This window comes from Parasteatoda tepidariorum, chromosome 2 (assembly GCF_043381705.1).
Source record: "Parasteatoda tepidariorum isolate YZ-2023 chromosome 2, CAS_Ptep_4.0, whole genome shotgun sequence".
NCBI lineage: Eukaryota > Metazoa > Arthropoda > Arachnida > Araneae > Theridiidae > Parasteatoda > Parasteatoda tepidariorum.
In genome coordinates this window covers 102,616,010-102,623,817 of record NC_092205.1, presented here as the reverse complement: position 1 = coordinate 102,623,817, position 7,808 = coordinate 102,616,010, and the positions used below count along the sequence as shown (strand labels likewise).

The window sequence follows — 7,808 nt, the reverse complement described above, 5'->3', positions numbered from 1 at the left end:
TTTGCACAATTTTATAAGGCTCAATTTAGCAAACAGTGTCTTAAAATTAAATTTAAAGTTAGAGCGCACGAAATATTTTTTTCAAAAAGAAACTAGATCAAAAACTACTTTGTCATGCTATGCTAACAGTTCTACAGTCAATTGTAACGCATCAATTTCAAAATCTATATTGTTAGAATTTTGAATCCTAAATTTCAAAACGACAAACAGAAATAAATATATCAACATTGAATTTATAAGGAAAATTTAATATACTTAATGCTTGATAAAAAACAAATATACACTTACATCCTAGCTTTTAGTTCAGCGCTAAAATTGCACAAAATCTAAAAGCAAAATTCAAAAGTTTACTTTAAAAACGTGTCGAGTAAAGAATCAAAATCAGCGTTTTGTAAAATTCCTTTGAATTGCACGAAAATTCTAAGAGCAAAAATGAATTAGAGAATGTTGTCTTTATATAAATTAATATATAATACTCAATATTAAAAATGTAACCTTTTATGAAGTGTGAATAATAAAAATTTTGCTGAAATTACCCATTTTCACCTAGTCTGATACCTTCGAAATGTTTATTTTATTAAATAGTTAGATGTGTCAAATGTTTTATAATACAATCCGTGGTAAAAATGCTACAGGAGTAAATACATTAAAATTTAAACAAACTTCTTGAGTAGATCAAAAAACATGGACATCTAGTCAGAAATGGAGATCTCGGAAGATGTCCCCGGGGATACGATATGACGGTGAAGTACTCAATACAAAACCTAGAGTTAAAAAATAAACTGTCCTTACTTTTATGGTAAAATTAACATAGGTCTTTTAGTGAAAGAGACAGTGTCTGATATCCGTGCCTCGAGGGAAAGTATGACCATTAACATTATGTACAGGTCTCCGTTAACCCCATTTGTAGGTAGACCCTTGAAACGCAAACCCCAGTTTGCATTATTTCACTAAAAATGTTCTTAAATCTTATTACGGTGGTCATATTAGTCCAAACATGTAATTCGTACTCGCAGACCACTGAACTATATGCGTACTTTTCAAATCGCTGGAGTAAAACAGAAATATATAAAAGCAAATGCAAACCAAATGCGAATGAAAACCCACGAGACTAACAATGGTGCAGTCAAAATTTCAATTACCAAAAACTTTAAATAACCATGAAATTAAGCGATATTTTTACTTTTGAGTGAGCGGGGATTACTGAAATCTAACATTTGATAAAACTTTTGTGACGGTTTCAATTTTAGAGCTTTGTGGCGAATAACTAAATTTCATCAGTCTCATTCTAAGCAGATTTTCAGTAGAAGTTAATACCCCTCACCAAGAAACTGAAGAGGTGAAAATTAATTTCAGATATGAAAAATATAACGTAGGGCTCAATACTGACGCAGCGGTAGACGGATCATGGCTAAAAGCTCCTTGCCGTCGGGCTAACCGTGGAAGGATTTGCACAATTTTATAAGGCTAAATTTAGTAAACAGTGTCAGTAACAGTAAAATTAAATTTAAAGTTAAGGAGAGCACGGAAAATTTTTTTAAAAAGAAATTAGTTCAAAAACTACTTTGTCATGCTATGCCAACAGTTCTACATTAAATTGTAACGCATCAATTTCAAAATCTCTGAATTAATGTTAGAGTTTCGAATCTTAAATTTCAAAAATGACAAATAGAAATAAATATATTAATATTGAATTTTTAAAGAAAATTAAATATTCTTAACGCTTGATAGAAAACAAATATACACTTGCATCCTAGCTTTTAGTTCAGCGCTAAAATTACACAAAATCTAAAAGCAAAATTCAAAAGTTTACTTTAAAAACGTGTCGAGTGAAGAATCAAAATCAGCGTTTTGTAAAATTCCTTTAAATTGCACGAAAATTCTAAGAACAAAAATGAATTAGAGAATGTTGTCTTCATATAAATTAATATATAATACTTAATATTAAAAATGTAACCTTTTAATTTACTCAAATAAAGCATAAAAATATGAGTTTCTACATTCGTTTTAGTCAGTCAGCATGAAAAAATTGCTATATCATTTCTAAATATCGGAGTTCAAAATTTTAAAAGGCTTTAGAAAGCTAATGAATTAAAGTTAAAGTGTGAATAATAAAAAAAATTTGCTGAAATTACCCATTTTCACCTAGTTTGATACCTTCAAAATGTTTATTTTATTAAATAGTTAGATGAGTCAAATGTTTTATAATACAATCCGTGGTAAAAATGCTACAGAGTAAATACATTAAAATTTATATTAAACAAACTACTTGAGTAGATCAAAATAAATCTTAACTTACTTACCCATTGAATATCTGATAATGATAACTAGCATTCTTCTGCAAGGAATATATTTTCCAATCCAGCATAAGCAAACTTTCTGTAGTAGAGTCTCAATTAACAATTTCAAGGTAGCTTCTCGGATCCTGTAACAAATAAAAATAAATTATATGGAGGTACACAGTGGAGTATCTTATTTATATTTTACATAATGTAATTTAACCCTTTAATAGGCTTGTTTCTAGGAAAATTAAAGTGTTTTTGGAATTGAAATTGTTAAGAAAAAAAACTCATTTAGTTAATAAAAATGCAATTTCTTTGTGGTAAGCACACTAAGCACGACCTATTCGGAACTTATTGACTTATTTCTCTTTATTTATAAAATAATTTTCATCAATGCTACAATCTTCCAAAAATTATGCATTTTATAAGTTTTCTTAAACTAACAAATGGTTGCCAATTTTATTCAAACGCACTTCAAGAAAGCTGAAGTTATTCACAAATTGAAACCTTAATTAAAAATGGTAAAAAAGTTCACCCTCGTCTTTAAAAATGGGTGGTAAGTACACCACCTTGGCTTTAGAAAGGGTTACGCTGGCTGATGAACGTTGTATGCTTATGACTAATATATCGATAATATTAGACTAATTCAACGACAGTACTAGAGTTCGGTATTACATGTTTATGTGGTTAAGTTAAAATCTTTAATTCCGAGAAGAATTGGAGAAATTTAAAAAAAAAAAAACTTTTTTCGCTCATTTTACAGTTTTCTGACAAATTTATTTTCTAGTCTGAATGACATTTTAACCGTTCCCGAATTTTTAAAATCTGTTTACTTTAAGTCGTTAAAAAATGACTACAGAAAAGTACCGAACAAACCAACATAATTTTAGATATATGTTGGTAGCTAGCCATGGTTGACCTATGAAGGAAATACGCAGTAACATAAACAACCTATTCTTAGAAAGTTACAACGGATTTCTTTACACAGTTTCAAAATCATGAATAGATTGCTCATAAAATTAAAATAAGCCAACAATGTACGCAAGATCTTGAATGTATACAACTAGCAATTTATATATAACAATCTGATAGTGTTTTAGTACGAAATTATTTAATATATTTAGCTAAAATTATGCTATTTACTGATTTTCATGCCCTTTTAGATTTATCAGGATACAGTTGAATCTCCCAATAGAGAGATTTATAATCGGAAAATTAGATAGCATTGATATCTATCATCTTTCTATTCTAATTTTCAATTTCGAAGAAAATTGCTTCAGTTAGCAATTTCTATTAACCATTGCGTTAGTAGCCATTATTGATGCCAGGAGTTACACAGATGGACTTTGCTCCAAAGTTCGTAAAATTTCTAAATATAAATTGCAATTATTTTGTCTGCAAACTTTTATTTTACAATTTATTGAATTAAAAGGATAAAATTTCTTTGAATTTAATCACACCAGCTGGAAAACATTTGCGCAAATGCTAACGAACTATATCACTGCATAACAAAATTAAATGCATAAAAACCTTCAATATAGAAGACATTTTGCTTTTGTTTAAGCAAACATGTTTTCGCTTCTTGAAATAGTTAAAAAATTTGGTATACGCTAATCGTTACTAAAATATTAATATTTAATATTTCAAAGTATTGGGATTAAAACTATTTGGAATATAAAAGGAAAGAGTATGCAACTCAGTTTAACTTAGTGCGTACCCTTGCGTAAAATATACAAACGTATAAAAGGTATAAATATTTTTTAACAATGAGTGGAAATTACATTTAAAGTTTCAAACAGTAAGTTAATTAAATACTAGGAGGGGGAAAAAGGATAAAGTTTAAAAAATAAGTACAATGTTTTAAGTACGTATAATGTCTGGAATCATTCATAACCTGCTACTAATACTCAAGTTACAAGCTGTTAAAAATATAGCAATAATTTAAATTTTAAAATAGCTGTTTCGTAAACTTTAGTTTGTTTTCCATAAAAGAAAATAAGCAATACGAAAGTCAGTTTTGCGCAACAATATAAAACTGGGTTTAATTAAGCGTAACACTGTAAACTAATAATCAATTTGTAAACTAACACTTTAAGCAAGCTAATATCTTATCAGAAAATTCAAAGAAAAATCTTTAAAAATATCCAAGAGAGTACGTTAATTAAATAGGTATACTAATTATTCTTAAGAGTAATCCCAAATCATTGAAAAACACTAGCGTATACCATCTATCTTGAAAAAGTTTAAAAACGTGTACAAGCTAGAATTAGAAAGACTAACTTTTGAGTTCGCGAAAGAAAAAGTCGCCAATAAACAAAATTCAGAAATCTTGCAATAGCGGGTAATACATTTATTACTATTTAAAAGAAAAGAGTTAAAAACGGGATCTGTGAGCTAAAGTGAAAGTAATGCAGAAGAGTTAAGATGTGAACTTATACGAAGACTAATATTTAACTTTTTTCATTGCCCGAGATTATTTGGAATAGTAAACTAATGGTGAATTAAATATTTCTTACACATAAAAAATTAAACTCAGAAGTTGTGTATTATGTTTCGTTTCCTTGTATTTATTAATGAAATAAAAATATGTTGATTTTTCTCTCAAATAATTGGTAAGGGTTAGCGGTTAATCTATCAGCATGAAAACATTACTATATCATTTCTAAATATCAGAGATCAACAATTTAAAAGGTTTTGGAAATCTAATAAATTAAAGTAATGTGAATGTGAATAAAACAATTTTCGTCGAAATTACCATTTTCACCTAGTGTGATACGTTCAATATGTTGATTTTATAAGATTATTCGATGTTTAAAATTTTTTATAATTCAAATTTATGATGAAAATGCTACACTAGAGTAAATACATAAAAATTTATATGAAACAAATTTCGTGAGTAGATCTAAATAAATCTTAACTTGCTTACCTGTCTATATCTGATAATGATAAGCAGCATTCTTCTGCAAGGAATAGATTTTTTCTATCTAGCATATTCAAACTTTATGTAGTAGAGTCTCAAACATTGATTATAGGGAAACTTCTTGGATCCTGTAACAAATAAGAAAAATAAATTAGGCATCGTACGCAGTGGCGTACCTTTTTTTATATTTTTAAGTAATGCACTTTAACCCTTTAATGGGAAATTTATTTCTAGAAAAGGTAAGTATTTTTGAAGATGAAATTGAGAACAGCAATTGGTATAAAAAAATTCATTTAGTTTATAAAAATGCTATTTTTGGTGGTAAAGTATATTTAGCACGAGACCTATTAGGAACTTATTTACTTTTTTTATATATAAAATAAATTTTATCAATGCTACAATCTTCAAAAAGGATTTATGCGTTTAATATTTTAATAAGTTTTATTAAACTAACAAATGCTTACAAATTTTATTCAAACGTACTTCAAAAAAGCTGAAGTTATTAACAAATGGAAACGTAAATTAAAAGTGGCAAAAATGTTCACCCTCTTCTTTAAAATTGGTGGTAAGTATACCACCTTGTTGACCTTAGAAAGGGTTAAGTTGGCTGATGAACGTTGTATACTTATGATTTATATATATCGATAATATTAGACTAGTTCTACGACAATGCTAGAGTTTGGTGTTATTTATACGGTAAAATTAAAATTTCTAATTTCGAAAAGAATTGGAGAAATTAAAGACTTAATATTTAAGTTTTACAGTTTTCTGACAAATCTCTTTCCCAGTTTGTATGACATTTCCACTATTTTCGAATTCTTAAAATCTGTACTTAAGTAATGAAAAATGACCAATACAGAAAATTACCGACCGACCCAATACAATTAGATAAATATCGTAGCTAGCCATGGTTGACTTACGAAGGAAATTCTAAAGTACTCAGTAACCTCCGCAATCTATTGTTAGAAAGTTACAATGCATTTCTTTGCACAGTTTTAAAATCATGAATATATTAGACATAAAATTGAAATAAACCAACAATGTAATACAAAATATTTAATGTATACAATCAGCAATTTATATATAACAATCTGATAATGTTTTAGTACGAAATTAAATATAATCGGTTAAAATTAGCAGAAGATTTAATGATTTCATGTCCTAGCAGATATATCAAAATACCGTAGAAAATTTATAATCTGAAAATTACACATCATTTTTCTCGTCTAATTTTAACTTTGTGAAGAAAATTGCTACAGTTAGAATTTCTATTGACTAATTTGTTAGTCTCCATTATTTCTCTCAGGAATAACAGATGGAATTGGGAGTAAAGTTTGTAGACAAAGTAATCACAATTAAATATAGAAATTCTACAATATTTTATTATTTAATGACTTATTGAAGGAAAAAGTTTAATATTTATCTCACCGGTTAGAAGATATAATACTTTTCGCAACTGCAAACTAACTATATCACTACGCAACAAAATTAAATTTTATACAAATATTTTAACGAAAGAACAGTGAAGGAGAAGAACGATCCTCAAAATGCACAGGGTTGCAGCGGAGGCCGTGCTTCGTATTATATATTCCTTAATATCGATAACGATTATTTTTAGCAAAACTGACTTGAGTTGAGTTGATGATGAAGAAAATGTGTACCACTCGCTTTTTTAGGGATAAGCTTTTTTAAGCTTGAGCTATTGGTTCTTCAAATTGATACAACTGTCTTCAAATTGACAAGTCTGTTCTTCAAATCGACACAATTCGAGAAGCCACTTCTTCAATTTAGGCATAGATCTAAAGGGGAAGGAAATTTTTTCCAGCACCCTGTACCCATGGTTGTTGTTGTTGTTCATTTACGTCGCACTAGAGCTGCACAATGGACTATGCGTAGAAAATGTAAGTGAATTCACTACCTTAATTTAGACTCCCCAGTCATTTAATCGGGCATGTACTGCTATGGCTCTTAAACTGCCAAATCAAAATTTGGAGATTACATTGCTTGACATTGTGAGCGGATAAATAAAACATATTGCCGTTGTTGTTTCTCTTCGGTTGACTTTTTACTAAATGCTTATGGTGCGAAGAAGGGGGTGATGGTGATTTCGATTCCAATATTCATGCAGTAAGTGTTAGTTTCACCTCGTTTAAACACTGAGATCCTGCAGTGGTTTCAGACATGAACTTGAAACCTTCTCTTCTACCGTCTAAGAGATTAGAAACCCAGCTTCCCACTAGACATCAGCCTCGCTTTACCTTCCCATTAAGACCGTCTTTGTCTTTCCGCTAATCGTTTTAGTCCGGACGGGATAGATTGGTTGATAGGGCACTGGGCCCATGTCCAATTGGTCGTGGGTTCAATCCCCGCCGGCCGAAGACTCTCCGTGTAGTAAATGGTGACTGATGCACGTTAAATCTGTCGAGTTGCAAAGTTCCCCATGTTCCCATAATAAATCATACCTCTGGGTGTACTGATCCAGGAGTTTCGTGGTCTTCTGGATTGGTTCAAGGCTACGGAGTTGAACATTAGTAGTCGTAAACCCAAAAATCAGGTCGGCTGTTCAACGACGGGTATATAACATTGTCCTTCAGACGAATGCTCTG

General features: G+C 29.7%; 1 protein-coding gene across 1 annotated transcript in view; it reads right to left on the bottom strand.

Annotated features, from left to right (window-relative positions):
- LOC107440682 (uncharacterized) overlaps positions 1-6,752 on the bottom strand; it is a 42,293-nt gene extending 35,541 nt beyond the window's left edge. The window contains exons 1-2 of the mRNA XM_071178078.1: positions 6,631-6,752; positions 5,209-5,330 (exon numbers count right to left, since the gene is read on the bottom strand). The gene's annotated coding sequence lies outside the window, so the exon portion shown is untranslated. The remainder of the gene's footprint in view (positions 1-5,208; positions 5,331-6,630) is intronic.
- Positions 6,753-7,808: the final 1,056 nt, after the last annotated feature.